General features: G+C 35.7%; 1 protein-coding gene and 1 pseudogene across 17 annotated transcripts in view; both read left to right on the plus strand.

Moving 5' to 3' along the window:
- LOC145260677 (neuroglobin-1-like) overlaps window positions 1-20897 on the plus strand; it is a 783991-nt gene that overhangs the window by 224580 nt on the left and 538514 nt on the right. The gene's annotated exons all lie outside the window — the stretch shown is intronic.
- Window positions 17601-17719, plus strand: LOC145260923 (5S ribosomal RNA; annotated as a pseudogene).

Raw genomic sequence — 20897 nt, forward strand, 5'->3', positions numbered from 1 at the left:
TTTTATATGAAAAAGCCAAACAAACACGCCAGAGGGCGGAATAGTGGGAATTTTATAAAAATCGATCAAAATAAATGTAGATACGACGTCCGTTCGCAAATCGTAGATATTATGATCTAAGGAGTATATAAAAAGTTCTAAGGAATAGTAACCATCTGTAGCCCCCCCCCCGAAAAAAGCCTTTGCTGGACATACAAAAACGCTCGCGGCCGTTTTGTCTTTTATATGTATAGATAAAGGGTTTAATTTCAAAATTCCCTAATTTTCTTGAGTTCAACAAAGATTACCAAGTTTGACAAAATAGTTCAAAGTTCTTTATAGATGACCAAATTTGACAAAGATTCCCAACTAAGAAAAGAACCCACCTGAAAAAGGTCAGAAATTGAATGGTCCAAAACGTCATGATAATAACAACTAATAAAAGATAACTACCATAGTTGTCCGAATTTTGTAACGACTTCTAGAATCTTCATTTCAAATAAAAATATGTATTCATTATTTCACATTAAACATAGGCAACGCGACTTGGTGAAAAAATATAATGAAAAATAACTGGCAGATAGTCTAATAATTTTACAGTATTGAAATGTACGGATATTCTATGAACAAAAATTACATGTAACAAATTTTATTTGAAGGTCGACGATATAGTTAAACTGAGAAGTGTTTACCGATCTGCATTTTTTTTTACACGATGATCACCACTTATCAAGGCCCGGAAGCCACTCAGGGATAAGGGTTATTGCAAGTACAGTACGTTAGTGTGGAGATTTGATGAAGTGTTTACTTAAGGGGGCGGTTCATTAGGAATTTGTTTACGTTGGACTTGAAGACATCCAAGTTGTAGTCAAGTGGGAAGCAGGCAGACGGAACAGAGTTTCACGGGCGTGCAGCTCTAAGAAAGAAGCTTTGTTCATGGAATCCACGTTTTGATTTAGGCACAGATAAAGAGTGGGGGAAATTTTTCACAGTGGATTCAGCTAGACGGGTGTTTTTCGCGAAAGATTGGCGAGGGGGACCAGAGATTGGAGTTCAGACGAGCACATGCCATGGAAATAACGATAAAACAAGGATAGGCTGGCAACGTCTCTTCTGTGTGAGAGAGCTTGCAGGGTAGAGAAAAGGGCATCTCCCACTAAGCAACGAAGTCTCTTTTATACTCTGCCAAGGCAGGATAGGCTGTTTTTAGCAGCTCCTGCCCAGATGTGGCAGCAGTATTCCATCCTTGGACGTATTTGGCTTTTATATAGATAGAGAATTGCATCAGTAGTGAGATATCTTCTGGAGAGGTAGAAGGATCCCACCATCGGCCTTGGCAACAGACTGGTTATACGTGTTCCATTTCAGATCAGGAGTAAAGGACAAACCCAGAAGCTTGTCAAAACACGGGGCTTCTCCTAGACGAGAGCCATCCATTTCAATTGATGCCAGATGGGGATCAGAGCGTATTCATATTTAATCACAATTGTTGAATATACATAAAAATAATTTAATACAATCAGTGTGTTTTATTGTGACTACAATATGAAAACTACAGGACCTGTAAAACTTTCTAAGTCTTACTTTTCATTTTTTTTGTATATTGCTCTCCGTCCATCCATTCATCCAGCACGGGCGCAGCCGAGATTGAACTCACTACACGAGTTTGTAGTGTAATTCAAATGTTGTCGGTACCTGAATACTTGATGCTTCGCCAGAGCTATCAATGGTATTTTTCATCGCGGCGCCATCACTAAATCGGTTGCCTACCTCGGCTTAAGAGAGTCCCATCTACCCTCGAGAGAAGGATAGACCGCGCCAGTTTCTCAACATTTTACCTTTCGGTACATACAGTGCCTTGCCTTCCCAAATGGTCACCCATCTGGTACTGGCTAGGCTCAGCGTTGCTTAATTTCGTTGATCTGGCGAGAACCGATGTGTCAATGAGATTGCTCTTATGCTTTAAATATTCCCATTCTATCGTCGTTGTCCCACTTTTCTACGAATTTAAAATACTTACCTAAATGCTTTGGTTAATATAGTTTAAGAATACTCCTATAGTGGTCCATCCAAAACTACGGTATTATTGCAACATTTCGAACAGAGCAGGTGTTATATTATGAACCAGTTGTTAAGAAAAGTCTGCGTAATTTTTATCTGCACTTTCTCCATGTGACCTCGGATATATATTTAATAACTCAACGGCTCATTCAGTTTATAATGACATCGTATCATGACACTTCAACTTGTAGCTTGTGACAAGTGACACAGAGCGAAGGAGAAAAATAATGGGGTGGCGGATTTGCGACGAATTGCGATCACACGTGCATCTGCTTGATTTGCCTCTCTTTTTTCTTATTTATTGTATATGCCATTATTTGTTTTATGCTCAACATTGTCCAATTTTGTCATTTATTTGATAAAAACAACTATACACTCGTACGCACTAAAAAACGCAAGACTGCCTTTTATGCATATATTTCAAGACTTTCTCGTTATTAAACACGATATTGTGCGGGAATGATCAACAAATGGTTCACTCTCATATATTTTATTGTCATCGAAATCAGTAAAATCGTCCATTTTTCAATCTTCCCCGAAGTTACTTAGACCACAATATATTGTAGTCTATATTGCACTGTAGAGAACCTACTATTGATTTGAAAATATTAATTTTACATGATGGCATGAATTAAAGTTTCAAATGCAAATATCAAGTATCTTGACTCAATCGCTCGACTTGTCTCTCTTTTTTCTTCTTTACTGTATGTGCGTTTATATTAACCGAATTACATTGTTTTAGGGCTGATGCTTGGCGATATTTCCAGACCAATAACTGAGACATCCAGGTTGGTTCTTTATTTACGTTTGCTATTCCCAAAATCCAGCATTGCCCGCCCATAATCCAACAATATTGTACTTATTGCTTTTTTGCATTGCCTCTCTGGTGACCGGACAATCTTATATTTTGAAAGGGAAGGGGGCGATAGCGTACGTACGAATATGAAATTGCTTTGGGTATGTGTTTATAATTTTAGTTTTCTTACATCTGGGGATGCCTATCGACCCGAATGTTTTAATTATGATTCACGAGACAAACCGGTGATATGTTTTAGGTTTCTAAAATTTCTTTTTATGTTGTTATACTTTTACACACCTTTAACACTCACACGTTAGTATTTTCTTAACTTATTATTAAACTTATACATGGTAAATAGATGTACACCTCTTTGAACGTATGTTTACGTTTCTAAAAATTATTTTGCTTGTTTATGTTTAGTCACTTTGATACGTGCTATTACTCTCATACTTGGGAGAAAGAAACGAGCATTTTTTAAACTAATTAATCTTCTTAACTAATTAATCTTCTTAACTAATTAATTTTCTTAACTATTATAATTGATTTTCTTAACTAATTAATTTTCTTAACTATTATAATTGATTTTCTTAACTAATTAATTTTCTTAACTATTATAATCTATTTTCTTGACTAATTAATTTTCTTAGCTATTATAATTCATCTTCTAAACTAATTAATTTTCTTAACTATTATAATTGATTTTCTTAACAAATTAATTTTCTGAACTATTATAATTGATTTTCTTAACTAATTAATTTTCTTAACTAATTAATGTTCTGATCTAATTAATTTTCTTAACTATTATAATTGATTTTCTTATTTAATTAATTTTCTTAACTATTATAATTAATCTTCTTAACAAATTAATTTTCTTAACTATTATAATTGATTTTCTTGACTAATTAATTTTCTTAACTATTATAATTGATTTTCTTAACTAATTAATTTTCTTAACTAATAAGTTTCTTGATTAATTAACATTCTTTACTATTATAACTAATTTTCTTAAGTAATTAATGTACTTTACTGTTATTATTGCTTTTCCTAACTAATTAATTTTCTTAACTATTATACTTAATTTTCTTTACTAATTAGTTTTATTTATAATCACTGTCTTAACTAATTAATTTTCTTAACTATAATAATTAATTTTCTAACCTAATTTATTTTCTTAACGATTATAATCAATTTTCTTAACTAATTAATTGTCTTAACTAATTAATTTTCTTAACTATAATAATTAGTTTTCTTACCTAATTAATTTTCTTTGCTTTTATATTTAATTGTCTTAACTAATTAATTGTCATTACTATTATAATTAATTTTTTAACTAATTAACTTTCTTAACTAATTAATTTTCTTAACTACAATACTTTATTTTCTTTCCTAAGTAATTTTCTTAACTATTATAATTAATTTTCTTAACTAATTAATTTTCTCAACTAATTTATTAGCAATCTTATACATGCTATAAGGATGAACACGGCGATCTTTTTTCAATTATCAAAGTTCTTCTTTTCAGTTTTTAATAACCTCCGTGACGTCATGCGTGACTTCAGCTCACGTCTCTTTATTTTCATTCCACGCTGTTAACCTGTTAACCCTTATATCAGATTTTCAGGACTCTCTTCCTATTATTTTTCTTCAGAATTAGTTTATTTCCCAAACTTTGTGTCACTTTGATCCGTACTTAGTTCAAACCTTGTCAAGATTAACACCAGCTGATATAATCGCTATCCGCCATAGGGTCATCCATTATGCAACTTCCAATATGCAAAGGGAGTCAATCATGACCATTCATTATGTATCACAAAAAGATCTGAACTATAGCGGAACATTCGATTATTATGAAAATCAAATAAAACATTGTTTCGGTTTTTCCTTGATTCAATGCTTGGGTCAATTATCTCTTCCTTCTCCGTGTTAAGAATAGTTTTAATAGTAATCTTTGCGAAAACTTCTGCCGTCAATTAGAGCAAAATTAATTTGGGATTTGCAGTCAAACTATTTTTTTACACAGGAATCACCACTTATCAAGACCCGAAGGCCACCCAAGGATAAGGGTTAATGAGTATGCATTAGTCAATGTGATTATAGCGTAGTATAAGTAGTTGGAATTTTGTAAGTTGGGTTAGAACCGTTTGCCGTTTTAGATTTTTGGAGGTTTTCAAATTGTCTTGTCCATTTCTGGGTTATTCTATATATGGAAACATTTAAAAAAGATATGGATCCCCGGCTGTAGAAGGACCAAAATTTGAAATCGTTTCTGTGGTTCGTAGAGTTTAAGTTTGAAATTTAATTTTCGTCGGTTTGGCGGGAAAATATTTAATGTAGGATTGTTTGTTCTAGCGAATTTAGTTTTGCAGCACACTTTCCGTCCGTCTGTTACATTTATGTATGAAATAACATGGATTTTGTCAGTCGGGTTTCATTTCAAAATAGTATTTTCGTCTTTCTGAAAACTTTCACCTCGAAATAACCTTTTTTTTTTTTTGGTCTGTCACATTTAAGTCTTAAAGAGAATTGTCTCTATTTTTGAATTTTGGAGCTGAGGGTTGATATTTGTTATTTTGATTATTTTAAGTGTTATTCTGACAACCTTTATTCACGACTGTTATTCTGACAACGTTTCGGCCGATGTAACGTCCGACCTGCTTCGGGCGTACCTTAACAATGGTTCTTATTGGTGGATGGTAGAAAGAATTTTATAGTTTGTTGAAAAAGAGGCCAAAATATACATTCCACCGTTCACATAATAAGAGTTATTGTCAAGTTACAACTAAAGGAGGATTCGGCCGAAAATTTATGAAAAAATTAACTTAAATAACAACAGTAGTCCGGAAAATCCTAAAACCGAAACGGCTGAACAGATTTTCTTTAAAATTTATAGAACTTTAATGTATAAGTCTGGGAGTGTTCGTAGTTAAATTTGTCTCAGAATACCCGGATAATTACCGATAATCGATAATCGAAACCGTTATTTTAATTTATCTATCATCGGTATAGCCATTTTTCCATTTCGTCGCTTAGCAACAATGATAGAACAACTGACCGTGAAAATTCTACTATGGGTGTCCCTGTCAGTGGGGCATTAGAATACGCCGACTGCCCCCCCCTGCAGAGGGTAAAAGTCCCTCAATGGGGGTCCTGGATATGACCTTAAACTATATCCAGTGGTGAGGCCCCAGCTTGCGGGCTTTGGGGAGTGTGGAGCTATCATTTAATTAACATTGCTCCCAGGACCACTCTGACCGGGAGTCGTAGTACCTGTACCTATGGGTTAAATAGAAACCGACTTGAAAACAACAAATATATTCTATTGGAAAATTTTTCTTCAAAATTTTTGGATTCGGCATTAAATAACCCGAAAAAAGGTTGATATGCTGTAAAACAAAAACAACCAACCAACTAACCAACCAAATAATACGTTGCATTGTCTTTATTCGGCATAACTTAATTTCACAATAGTATTTTGATCCCTCTGCGAATCTTAAATTTAAGATAACGTTTTGTTTTATCTTTTGTTGTTGGTTTTTGTTTTATTGTTTTGTTTTTGTTTTTTGAGGGTTTTGTTTTTGTTTTTGTTTTTTGGTATTTCAGGCTTAGGTTTAAAATTACATTTCCTTCGATATATCGATTTTAGTTGGAAATGCACTTGTTTTTGTGCGATAAAAATTGAACTTAGATATTTTTATGCATTGATTTATCAAACTTATTTAAAAATGTATTGTCTTTGGTTTACAGTGAAAAAGTATTTTAGTCGGTCTGTCACGCTTAACTTAAGTTTTATAACATTTTTGTTTGTCTGTTAAACTTAAGTGTGAAACAGCAGTTTCGTCTGTCTGTCAAATTTTAGTTTTAAACAACAGTTTCGTCTGTCTGTCAAATTTTAGTTTTAAACAACAGTTTCGTCTGCCTATTATGTTTAAATCTGAAACGAAATTTTCGGCACTTATTAAGCCAATAAAACCAAAACGGGGTGAAAAAATATAGAACAAATAAATGTTACCAAAGGCAAGCTAACTTAGTAGTCTACCTACTCGAATAAGTGTTTTTGTGTTTTAACTTATTTTAAAGTTTTTTCCACTTTACTTTAAAATAAAAGTAGTGTAAAACATGTCGAGTTAAAAAGAGTGATAGAAAAAATAACTGTTACCAAAGGCAAGAAAGAAGAAAAACATATGCCACAAATAACTGTTACCAAAGGCAAAATAAGTTACTCCTCACAAGTTACATCATTTGAATTAAAGTAACAAAATAAAGATTAGAATTAAAAAAAATGGTGGTATTATTAAAGACGTAATCGATCATCTATAATCGCCCAGAAATCGAAAATTAGACACAATATTGGTCGAACATTACATTTTCGCATGATTATTGATATCTATCTAATGTATTTTGGCTTATTTTCGATTTTTGGTGATTACTGATGCTCAACTATAACTCTAAGGAGAAGCTAATTTTTGTATTTGCTTGACAATAATAGGTAAAAACATTTAAAAATAAGTTGAAATATAAAAACACTTATCCATATAGATAGACGAGGTAATTCGTTGCCTTTGGTAACATTTTTGTTGATTATTTATTTTTTCACTTTATTTTATTGTCTATTGTTATAAAATGCTCCAGATTTTCATCACTAATCGCACAATTTAAATGGACGCACCTAAAGAAGAAAATATCTTTGTATTCTCATGTTTTTGTTTAGACAAAAAACAAAAATACGAAAATAAGCAAACGTTTTTAATGCTTACTCAGAAAGTTTTCCTTATTTGCGTTCATGTTTGTGTCGTTCAAGGTCTTTGATTTAACGTGAATCATGACGTAGTTACTATTTTCCATCCATCTCTCTCTCTCTCTCTCTCTCCCTCTATATATCTATCTATCTATCTATCTATACTCCTATGAATTCGTTTTTCTTTTGTGTGTATTGATATTCATATTAAAAACCCTCTTTTGCATTTATTTAATCTCTCTGATTCTCTCTCCTCTGATCTCGAGCGCGTGGTTCAATGGGGAAAGTCGTGGCTGGTTACCTTTAATGCATCTAAAACTAAATTACTATCTTTACATCATTAATGCTCTGATCCCCATCTGGCATCAATTGAAATGGATGGTTCTCGTCTAGGAGATGCCCCGTGTTTTGACAAGCTTCTGGGTTTGTCCTTTACTCCTGATCTGAAATGGAACACGTACATCAAGTATGTTGCCAAGGCCGCTGGAAAGATGGTGGAATCCTTCTACCGCTCCAGAAGATATCACACTACTGATGCAATTCTCTATCTATATAAAAGCCAAATACGTCCAAGGATGGAATACTGCTGCCATATCTGGGCAGAAGCTGCTAAAAACAGCTTATTCTGCATTGACAGAGTACAATTCGTGGCTTAATGGGGGATGCCCTTTTCTCTACCCTGCAACCTTTCTCCCACAGAAGAGACGTAGCGAGCCTATCCTTGTTTTATCGTTATTTCCATGGCAGGTGCTCGTCTGAACTCCAATCTCTGCTCCCCCCTCGCCAATATTTCACGAAAACACCCGTCTAGCTGAATCCACTGTGAAAAATTTCCCCCACTCTATATCTGTGCCTAAATCAAAACGTAGATTCTATGAGCAAAGTTTCTTTCTTAGAACTGCACGCCTGTGGAACTCTGTTCCGTCTGCCTGCTTCCCACCTGACTACAACTTGGATGTCTTCAAGTCCAACGTTAACAAATTCCTAATGAACCGCCCCCTTAAGTAAACACTTCATCAAATCTCCACACTAACGTACTGTACTTGCAATAACCCTTATCCCTGAGTGGCTTCCGGGCCTTGATAAGTGGTGACCACCGTGTAAAAAATTAATTTAAAAAGAAAATACAATTTTCTTATATATGGATTTTGGGATTGCATTCACTATCAAAAGATTTAGCTAATTTGCATATCCTTTGAAACATTCATTTTAATTGATTCCCTAGTAGTTTTTTCGGTTTTCATATGAAATGATCATCTTTAGTCAACTATTACGTGTAATTATATTCATGCAGATATTCTCGTGTATTTATACTTGCATAATATTTGCGTAAAAAGTTTATAGTAAACACAAAAAAATTTTCCATATATATTTATGTATACGTATATATTTTTGTTTAACAAATTTTGCCTACCAAACTCCTCCTACAGTTTTTGGCCTACAGACATGAAACTTCATATATAAGGTATCTAAATCCATGCGAAACTTTATATATTTGTGTTTTAGCCCGGAAAAATCGGTGCAAAAATGTAAAAAAAATTTTTTTTAATGAAATTTGCCAGGTGAAGGTCGAACGCCGGCATAACGAATGCATAACGTAGTAGCTATTGGTTCATGTTTTAATTTTTAGCCTCGCAGTAAACATGTTTTCATGGCCCATTCATTGACGGCAGAGGCAAAATAAACCGTGAGCTGAACGTTTTGGTTTCGATTCTTGGTGCTGGCGCATGAGTCTTTTTTTATATACTTTTTAAATCATTAATATATATTGCATCCAATCTATCTATCTATCTATCTATTTCTATATCTATAAAAGTGAAAATGTCTGTCTGTCTTTTCTCTATGGTAGTTAAGGAAGACTATTATACAGAAAGGCATTACTTTTTTACATGAAGGTCACCACATATCAAGGCCCAGAAGCCACTCGGAGATAAGGGTTATTTTGTGTACAGTAATATATGGGATAGTGTTGCAGCATTCATTAGTATTGGAGATTTGATAAAGTGTCATTACTTAGGGGGGAGGTTCATCAGGAATTTGTTTATGTTGGATTTGAAGACATCCAAGTTGAAGTCAGGAGGGAAACAGGCAAGCGGTAGAGAGTTCCACAGGCGTTCAATTCTAATACTTCACATATTCACACTTTTTAATATATACATATGCATCATAACCTTATGAACAGTACATAGGGTCAAAGCAAAGCCGGGCGGAACTGCTAATATATATATATATATACTATGAACGATATCATGCTCATACTTTCACTACACTGATGAAGACTGAAGGATCGGTCGAAAATTATGTACTTATAAAAAAAGTTTTTTTAATTTTTTTTCATATTATTATTTTGTATTCCTGCACGTCACCAATTGAAAACGAATAAAGAAAAGTTATAAGCTTTTATACTTTTCGCATTCTTTTTTATTCATATATATATATATATATATATATATATATATATATATATATATATATATATATATATATATATATACTCGGGGTTTTTTATATTCAAAAGTAATGGACTAATGTATTCAACGAGGTTGTTAGACAGTGCTCAATAAAAAGAGCTGATAATACTTGTTTATTGTTATATAAACATGCTCACATCCCGCTGCTACAAATAGCCACTTGTTTCAATCAAACAACAGATATCATCAGGCAGCGACTTGACTATTCAAAAGTTCAATGAATAATAATGAATTATTCATTGAACTTTTCAATAAACTTATTATTCATTGAACTTTTGAATAGTCAAGTCGCTGCCTGATGATATCTGTTGTTTGATTGAAACAAGTGGTTATTTGTAGCAGCGGGATGTGAGCATGTTTATATAACAATAAACAAGTATATATATATATATATATATATATATATATATATATATATATATATATATATAGACGTCTCCTTTTTCAATCTGTCTTTTTCTCTTTCTCTCTCTCTCTCTTTCTCTTTCTTTCTTCATTCTAAATCTATCTCTCCATAATTTTTCCCGCCCTCTTCCATTTTACCTCTCTATTTTTCTCTCTTTCTCAAACTTTTCTCACTCTCTCTCTCTCTCTCTCTCTCTCTCTCTCTCTCTAAATATCTGAATCTCTCGCTCTCAATCCATTCCTCACTCTCTCTAAATACCGTCCACTCTCTCTTTCTCTCTCTCCCAATCTCTCTCTCTCTTCTTACTTTCTTCTTTCTTTCTCGATCAATACACATCACTCTTTTATCCCTTATCAGTCGCCCTCAATCTCTTTCAATCTATTTTTCCGTACCTTAATCTTCATGGATGCATATAACACTAGCTTTGTCTGCTCGCTACTTCTTCGCAAGTCTATTACTTGATATACTTGAAAGATTGATTTCAGATAATAAACATTTCATTCAGAACATTATCGAAAACGCAAAACAATATCTTTCTCATTTATTCATACAGAAAAATTCCAAATATTTAAATATTCAGTCAGGGTTGACTTGTAGGGAAAGCAACCTCATGCCAGGTTTTCCTGGCAACCCTCTATATCAAAATTCTTAGACACTCGAAGACAGTATCTAGTGATGTTGGGACGATAAATCGGAATCAGAACCAGGAATCAGAAAAATCGGAACATTTGGGGGTATCGGAATCGGTATCGGAATCGGTATCGGAATCAGAAAAATTGATGCTTATTTTCCGATGCCAAAACGATTCTTTTAATTGTCTTTTTTTTATTATTTGATTTTGTTTAAAGTAAAATCTTCCATTGCTCGTAATAATGATAAAATAATAAATATTTATTGATTTTACATTATCAGTAAAGCTAAAATCGATAGATCACTCTCCATAAGTGAATTTTTACGTTTAGGAAAATATCTGCAAATTAAATATGTGTTTTTTTTTTTTACGGAGATCGGGGAAACTAACAAGCTTATAGTAAAATAATTAAGAGAATTATAAAGAATCGGAATCGGTAATTTAGCACGGAATCGATAATTTAGCACGGAATCGGTAAGTGTATCGGAATCGGAAAAAAATATTGGAATCGTCCCATCACTAGTATCTAGTAGATATTCAAGTTCTCTCCAGTAGGAATTCAAGTTCTACCAAGTAGGTATTTAAGTTCACTCCAGTAGGCATACAAGTTTTCTTCAATAAACATAAAAGTTCTATCTAGTAGGCTTTCAAGTTCTCCCAATTAGACTTTCAAGTTTTCTCTAGTAGGTCTTCAAGTTCTCGCCAGTAGGCTTTCAAGATTTAAGTATTCGTGGTGTGTCTACTATTTATTTCACAAACCTCAAAAGTCTCTGAATTTTCACAAAGGATTTCCACTTTCTTTTCTCTCTCTCTCTCTCTCTCTCTCTCTCTCTCTCTCTCTCTCTCTCTCTCTCTCTCTCTATTCGCAAAGCGTTTAATCACTTGGATTGGCCCTATGAAGATATCCCCGTCATACCACACCATGCAAACGTATTCTCACACGGTCCACCATCTGGTACTGGCCAGGTTCACTGTTGCTTAACTTCGCTGATGTAACGAGACCCGCTGTGTCAACGTGATTATCACGATACATACATGTCTTTCTGTGTATCTAGATATACCCGTGTTTCATTCTGTCTATCGATCTGTCGAATACAATTAACCTTCTTTTGATAAATTCGTCTTTGTAATTTCATCTCTTTTCGTCCAGTTCCTTGTAATTACACGTTCGAAGAGATTATAATTAATCCACTAAAGCAAAGCGCGTTGAAGTATGAATTAGCAATTGTTAATCAGCATGCGAATTTTGGCAAGATGCTTTTCCTTCTAAATTAATTCCTAATTAGTTTGTAGCCCGAAGGGACTCGAGGCAAAACCATTCCCGGTCAAGGATCCAGTATGATTGTTTCAGAAAAAAAAAAAAAAATTTTTAAAGATATATACACATACACGAAGGAAGTGAATAGATACCGCATAAAAATATTTCATACGTATTAAAAGTGTCAGCTTCCTTAGCCGACGGCTAGCACTCGGAGTTGTACAAAGCACGAGTAAAAGTTGAAAATATTGATACTTGATACATATTGACATTTGTATGCTTTTAAGAATCACGGAAATAAGCAAGTGTAAAAGCGACTGAGTAGCGTTCAAACCCGTTCCTTTTGGTTGACCTGTGCCCAACGTAAGCAGACAACTAATAAAACTGCGTTGTTTTGTTTTTCTTTATTTCATTATTGGGAAGAATTTATTTTAAGAAAAAAAAATTTTTAATGAGAATTTATAATCTCTTTAGTGATCATTATTATCTTCCTTAGCAGGATGTCTGTTCACATTACACTTGAACTTCTGCATGTCAGTACAGTTGGGAAAGCAGAAACCCGGAAGGGAATTCCAAAGTCTAGCAGTTCTGGGAAAGAAACTATTATGCTTTCTACTAGATCTAGGGGTGGGATTTTGCTGATTGTCAGGTTTTTCGAGGGTACTTACGTCGAGGGGACACAAGGGCTTGTAGTTCATCAGAGCATCCACCATTAAAATACTTGTAAAACTGGCAGAGAGATGCAACATTTCATCGATGGGACAGAGGTTGAAGCTTAGATGACAGTTCGGGACCTATTGGGTTGGCGATTCTCTTTTGAAACTTATCTAGCAGTGAGAACTTAGTAGCAGACGTGCCAGCACAAATGTGACAACAATACTCCATATATGGGAGAATGGTGACCTTTATAGAGATACGGGATACTTTCAGGCGTAAGTAACTTTCTAGCACGGTAGAGAGAGCCTACCTTCCTTGCAGTAGAGACGCGGCAATGCTATTGATGTATCTGTTTCAACACATGTTCCCTGTGAACGTTAAGCCGAGAAATTTGAACGAAGTACTTTCAGGTAATGTATTTTTAGCCATAGCTATTGGTGGTCGATAAAATTTTTTGTAATTATTAAAGGAAAGAAGCTTAGTCTTGGAGGCATTGAACGTTACCAATTATTTTTGACCCCATTTTCACTACTATTTCTCTCTCTCTCTCTCTCTCTCTCTCTCTCTCTCTCTTAATCTCTTTCTTTCTCTCTTTCTCCTTCTCTTTTTTCTCCTTCTCTCTGTTTCCGTCTTTCTCTCTCCTTTCCGGATCTCTTTCTCTCTCTGTCTGGATCTCCCTATATCTCTCTCACTATCCCTCTCTTCCTTCTCTCTCTCTCCCTTTCTCTTCCCTTCTATCTCTCCCTCTCCATCTTTTTTCTCTTCCTCTCTTCCTGCCTCTCTTTCTGTCTCCCTCTCTCTCTCTCTTTTAATTTGTCTCTTTCTGTCTCCCCTCTCTCTCCTGTCTCACTCTTACCCATCTGCTTCTCTCTGTCTCTGTCTCTGTCTCTGCCTCTGTCTCTCTCTCTCTCTCTCTCTTTCTTTCTCTTTATCTCTTTCTTTCTCTTAATCTCTTTCTTTCTCTCTTTCTCCTTCTCTTTTTTCTCCTTCTCTCTGTTTCCGTCTTTCTCTCTCCTTTCCGGATCTCTTTCTCTCTCTGTCTGGATCTCCCTATATCTCTCTCACTATCCCTCTCTTCCTTCTCTCTCTCTCCCTTTCTCTTCCCTTCTATCTCTCCCTCTCCATCTTTTTTTCTCTTCCTCTCTTCCTGCCTCTCTTTCTGTCTCCCTCTCTCTCTTTTAATTTGTCTCTTTCTGTCTCCCCTCTCTCTCCTGTCTCACTCTTACCCATCTGCTTCTCTCTGTCTCTGTCTCTGTCTCTGTCTCTCTCTCTCTTTCTTTCTCTTTATCTCTTTCTTTCTCTTAATCTCTTTCTTTCTCTCTTTCTCCTTCTCTTTTTTCTCCTTCTCTCTGTTTCCGTCTTTCTCTCTCCTTTCCGGATCTCTTTCTCTCTCTGTCTGGATCTCCCTATATCTCTCTCACTATCCCTTTCTTCCTTCTCTCTCTCTCTCTCTCCCTTTCTCTTCCCTTCTATCTCTCCCTCTCCATCTTTTTTTCTCTTCCTCTCTTCCTGCCTCTCTTTCTGTCTCCCTCTCTCTCTTTTAATTTGTCTCTTTCTGTCTCCCATCTCTCTCCTATCTCACTCTTACCCATCTCTCTCTCTCTTTCTCTATGTATGTATGTATAAACTATTGCCTTCCCGCCAAAGAAATTGATAAATTACCCACATAAAAAAGAATTTCAAATAAAACATTACAATATTAACAAATAAATACCTGGGGATTATGACTCCATCGATCCATCTGAAACAATTAAACTTCTTTTGATCAGTTTTTTCTAATGATTTCCTCCCTTTCCCGTCCAATTACATATTATCATCTTTTAGAAGTGATTATAATTAATACACAAATGCTACATCACGATATACATTGCTAATCAACCCCTGACTTTGGCAAAGTGCTTCCCCAATCTAAAGTAATTCATAATTAGATTTAAAGTCAGGGCGATCTTAAACAAAACGATCTTCAGTCAGAGATCCAGTGTGATCGTGTCCAATACCAGTTAAAATAAATTAAACTAATATATTCTACTATGATAAAATAACTTTGTTTGTTTGGTGTAGGGGAATGAGTTCGTTTCCTATAGACGCGACAACGGTGCGCCAATTCTTATGAATATTCACACGGAGGTACTTCATGTGCCTGAGAACGTTCTTAGATAGGTTTTGTATCGGAATGTCTTCGAAAAGTATCGATAATCGATTATCAAAATAATCCGATGAAAGAAGGAGTAGACGATTTTGACCAAACTTAACACCTTACACTGCCTAACATCCGAAAGGTCTTTAAGAAGTTTTATTTCCACACAAGCCGAAAGGCCCGGCATATAAAATCAGCAGTAAGTTCTTTGATATGACAGAGGCGCGTTCGACATGAATGTTTCTGTTTAAAGAACAATTTCGCAATGAACCTTGACATTGGCATTTTACACTTAAATTCTAGCCTCTCTACCGTTATTTTCATGGCAGGTGCTCGACTGACCTTCATTCTAAGCCCCTAACCCTAACTCTAACCCTAACCCTAACCCTCCCCAGTAAGGGTTTTTCATGCAAACACCTACCTAGCTATAGCAACTATCAGCAATTTTCCTTATTCTCTATTTGCGCCTTAATCTAAAATTTCGTAAGCAGATTTTCCCCCCCTAAAGCTGCTTGTCTGTGTGTTATATAGGGGGTCTCGTTAAAAGAGAGTCTTAGGAAGAGATGCTTAGAAAGAGTCTTATTACAATGAAGGATATTGTAAGACTCAGAGAGAGAGAGAGAGAAGTTGTAAGAGACTTAGAGAGATTGTTCATGTTATGAGAGATTCTTATATATTAAATGTTCATTCCTTAATGTGTTGAATGGAAGAAGAAGAAGAAAGCTCTTTGAGTGAAGGGATATAGTGTTCAAACAGTTCGGACATGATGATGTTGAGACGTGTATGTAAAGACATATAACACAAATATATAATACAATTTCACTTTACCTTTTTGTAAGAATCATAAGACAAGACGAGCTTTACAAAAAACACTTGATGGTTTATTTCGTCACACGACCGTGTTTCCATCACCAAGAATTCAAAGTCTCACATTTTTCCTTGAAGTGACGTCTCGCTTCTAGACGTCTGACTGTCTCTGAGTTTTCTCACTGACTGACTAACTCTCAAGTTTTTTCTCTATTCCTAGAACTCTCTATTTTCCGTGACGTCACACACATGTTAAAACATGTGCCTTCTTTCACGTGTCCTGGACATACGTGTCCAAAACTTTTCCTATTTCTACAAAAGGAATTTTAACCTATATTCAATGTTAAAAACATTATCTTATAAGCTGCATTCTTTCAATTTAAAATTTCATAACAAACTTGAGAGTTCACATTCTTTCCTTGAAATATTTATCTATATTCTAAACAAACGTTTGTTTTACATTTTTAAATTCTCACACGTAATCTATTTCTAAACTAGATTACGAGGTTTGAATTTGTCTATTGGTATTTCATTTTCATTTTAAACTAAATTCTCCATTTTTATACTTACATGAAAAGGGGACAGCCCTTATCATGTAACATGTGGACCAAAATACTATGAAGCTGCTTCCCGGTTGACTATGACATGATCGTTTTTATATTTAAGGTGAACAGGTTCTTGACGAGCCGTCCTCTATAATAGTTTTCTTGTGTTTTCACCCCAAATAAGGCGCAGTGCTACTTTGATGGCTACTATCCGGGACATAATTTGCAGGGATACTATGTAGGGAGTTGAGCAGCAAGATGCCTGTTTACATTACATTACACTTGAACTTCTGCATGTTAGTATAGGTAGGGAAACAGGGAGTCGAAATGGAATTCCAAAGTTTAGCAGTTCGAGGGTAGAAGCTATTAGAGTAGAAGGCTTTCTGGCATCTAGGAATTTCTGCTGTGTAGGGGTGGGATTTTGCTGCTTGCCGGTTTTGTCGGGGGTATTTATGTCGAGAATGGTACAAGGGCGTGTTGTTCGTCTGAGAATCTTCCACTAAAATACTTGCAAAACAGGTATAGGGAAGCAATAATTTGTCGATGGGACAGAGGTTGGAGCCTAGCTGACAATGTGGGATCTATTATATTGCAGACCTTTCTTTTGACCCTACCCAAGAGAGAGAGAGAGAGAGAGAGAGAGAGAGACGTATCCTTGAGTGGCCTCTGGTCTTTAATTGGTGGTGACTATATAAAATAAAAGAAAACCAAAAAAAAAATTTTTAAGCGAGAAATTATGACACTGAAAGCGTACAAATCCGGATAGATATAATGTTTTGTTTTGTTTTGGTAAATATAGGGTGGAACTATAAAATTGTCGCCCTAGAAAAGACGACATAATTCCATTTCCGTTTAATGAAAACCGGTTTTCTTTTTTTGTTGCTACAGACCATCTACTAGTTGGCAATACAAGCGAGATTGCAGATGCGCCACTGTACAACTTATGCGCCTTACCAATCCAAGTTATAACAACAGGACCATTGCCAGCACCCTCAAAATGCATCGCTGAATGCCAGGAATAACAGGGTCGTACCGTTTCCGGTTACGGTTATGGCCATTGGTTTGGTTTGGTTTCGAGTGAGAGCCACATTATGACACCTCACATCTTCGAAGTATATACGGCATAATCACGTTGACACACCGGTTCCCGTCAGATCACCGAAGTTAAGCAACGTTGAGTCTGGTCATTACTAAAATGAGTGACCAATTTGGGAAGACCAGGTGCTGTATGTAGGAGGGCGTCGACACCTCCCTGCAAAAAGTTGCAAAAACCTAACGTCGTCATCTCCCCTAATGATGATATACATGCGACTGGGGACCACTTGTGAATTTCATACTCCCATGAAACTTCCTCCTTTGGAGGAAGCCGGTTAAACCCTGAATAGAGTGGGTGCTAACGGCACACACACACACACACACATCTTCTAAGTCAGCTTGAAAGTCAACACCAAAGTGTACCTGAAGAGTGTGGTGATCCCCTGGTGTAATCAGGTGGGTGGTGGTAAACCCTGGGTGTAGCAGCAGGACTCGGCGCCGGCTGACAAGTCTAAAGAGACCCAGGCTTGTCTTCAGAAGAAATTCTACAACTTCTATCCTTGAACCTTTATTATTCCGATTATTCATAAATGACCTTGATAAAATTGTCTCCGAGATGGGTATTTTTCTTGATGACACTGCGCTTTATATCAGACACGAGAGGGGAAAAGACTGAACTCATATGTAAGGAAATTGTTGAAATCTTAGAGGGAGACCTTTAGTCTGAGGGAGAAGGGGTACATACCTGGATGGTAACATTCAATGCTGCCATAACTAAACTTATTTCCTTTAATAATTACAAGAAATCTTCTCAGTCACAAATATACATTACCTCACTCTTCGGTTAAACTCCTCGACTTTACGTTAACAAGGAAAATGAATTGGAACAAATATATCGAGGGTATTGCCAAAGCTGCTGCGAAGAAGGTGGACTGTATTTATTTGCTTCCCCACGAAACAAGTTAGGCATGAGGCCGTTTTTTTAATTTGGAGAGGGCGAAAGGGAAAAGGGGAGCAGCTCCCGAGAGGTGGGAAATGGGAGCTGGATAGTGAGAGTCTCTTGGTTGCCCCTACATGGACCAGAAACTCATTGCCACAAGGGCAATGGGCTTCGCTTGCAGTATCTGACGGAACAGATACTACACTTTGAGATATTAAATTCTTTATTCAACCTAAAATTACAATGTAAGTTTCAACTGAACAAAAAACTTAGACACCAGGCCAACTCTAAACGGGTGAAAAAGGGGGTCGTTGGTCATCATTGTCACTCTGGAACAAAACAAAAATTTCTCTTTCACCATAATACCGCATTCACCTTTTCGTACTGGGGGACGTCCTACTTAGAACCCCATTGTTTAAAACATTTTTTATTTACGTGTAAAAAAAGAAGATAATGATGATGATGCAATAATTCATTTGAGTCGAGGGCGGGGGAAGGCAAAATACAAAAGTGTTTAGTAGCACCCTCCCAACCCCTTCTAGTTGATAGACCGCCTCTAGCACTTCGCTTTGTAAAGGAACCTGAGCTCCTACAGGCCAGTCTCTAAGTGGGGATGCTCTATAGATGGGACGAAATGGAGAAAATAAAATTGTGGGTGAAGGGATGGAGTGATCTTGGCTCGAAGGCTGATCCCTCTGCGAAGAACATGGGCTCTCTCTATCGTGCTAGAAAGTTATTAACGCCTGTGAGTATACTTTACATCTACAAGCATGAAGTATAGTTTCTGCATTTGCACACATGCATCTACTACTAGGCGTTCTACCCATAGACAGTATTCATTAGGTCCAGCGCTGTCAACTAAGCCCCCACCTCTGTCCCATCGCCGAAATGTTGCATTCCTATGCCTATTTTACGAATACTTTAATGGAATGTGCTCAAACAAACTGCAAGCACCTGTACCCCCTCGTCATAAATACGCCTAACTGTACCCGACAAGCGGCAAAATCCCATGCTACATTGTAGATATTCATATATGCCGGAAAGCCTTCTACTTAAATAGTTTTTTCTCTCGACCTTCTAGACTTTGGAATTCCCTTCCGAGTATCTGCTTCCCTGACTGTACTGACATGCAGAAATCCAAGTGTAATATGAACGGACATCTAACTGCTCGGCTCCCTACATAGTATCCCTGCAAATTTTGTCCCAAATCGTAGCCTCTTACATCTAAGTGACATTGTGCCTTGTTTGGGGTAGAAAAGCAATAATAATAAAAAGAAGAATACGAAAAGTATAAGATCTTATAACTTTTCTTTATTCGTTTTCAATTGGTCACGTGCAGCAATACAAAATAATATTATGAAAAAAAATAAAAAAACATTTTTTACAGGTACATAATTTTCGACCGATCCTTCAGTCTTCCTCAGTGTACTGAAAGTGATATATATATATATATGTGTGTGTGTGTGTGTGTGTGTGTGTGTGTGTGTGTGTTTATACATATATATGCCGTATGCAGTATAACATACGGCATAATCGAGTTGACATACCGGTTCTCGTCAGATCACCAAAGTTAAGCAACGTTGATCCTGGTTAGTACCAGACGGATGACCATTTGGGAATTTTAGGCACTGTATGTGCTCTCTGCTTATCTCGGCATTTGTTTCCAGTCGTCCTGTACATACACGTCACTTGCCACTGGTATTTAAACAATGTCGACTCAGGAGAGGTGTGGTTGGGGATTGCGCATCTTCTGCAACAATAATTTCACGCGCAGGCATCCATTAGTGGGTCTCCATAGTCTGTCAAAGACTGAAGGAGTCTATATATATATATATATATATATATATATATATATGTATATATATATATATATATTACATAGGCATCATCACTTATCAAGGCCCAGATACGACTCGAGGATAAGGGTTTTGAACCAGCAATCATAAAAATTGGCCAGTCATCTCATAAGATGTATAGCAATAACATACTGGATTTTCATTAGTCTATGTCAATTTTACAGGCCTGTACAACAATTCTGCAAACTTATTGAAGGCAGCTCTTAAGTACATACATACATGATGATTTTACAAAAAAAAAGTTTGGAGAATTATTTTAGACACCTAATATATATATATATATATATATATATATATATATATATATATATATATATATATATATATATATATACTTAATTTACTCACATAAAATTAATATACGAAAGTATAAATTTATGCGTAAACTTTAAGTATTTACTTTAAAGGTGCTCAATACGTAGGTATGGATAGTTAGTAAGTTATAAAATATATATGGCGATTAAGCTACACTAAATATTCCGCGTTTCATCCACTCTAGGACTCTTAGGCATAAGCCTGAAGAGTCCTAGAATGGATGAAACGCGGAATATTCAGTGTGGCTTAATCGCCATATATATTT

The sequence above is a fragment of the Euprymna scolopes genome, chromosome 36 (assembly GCF_053919585.1).
Source record: "Euprymna scolopes isolate OS-2025 chromosome 36, ASM5391958v1, whole genome shotgun sequence".
Classification (NCBI taxonomy): domain Eukaryota; kingdom Metazoa; phylum Mollusca; class Cephalopoda; order Sepiida; family Sepiolidae; genus Euprymna; species Euprymna scolopes.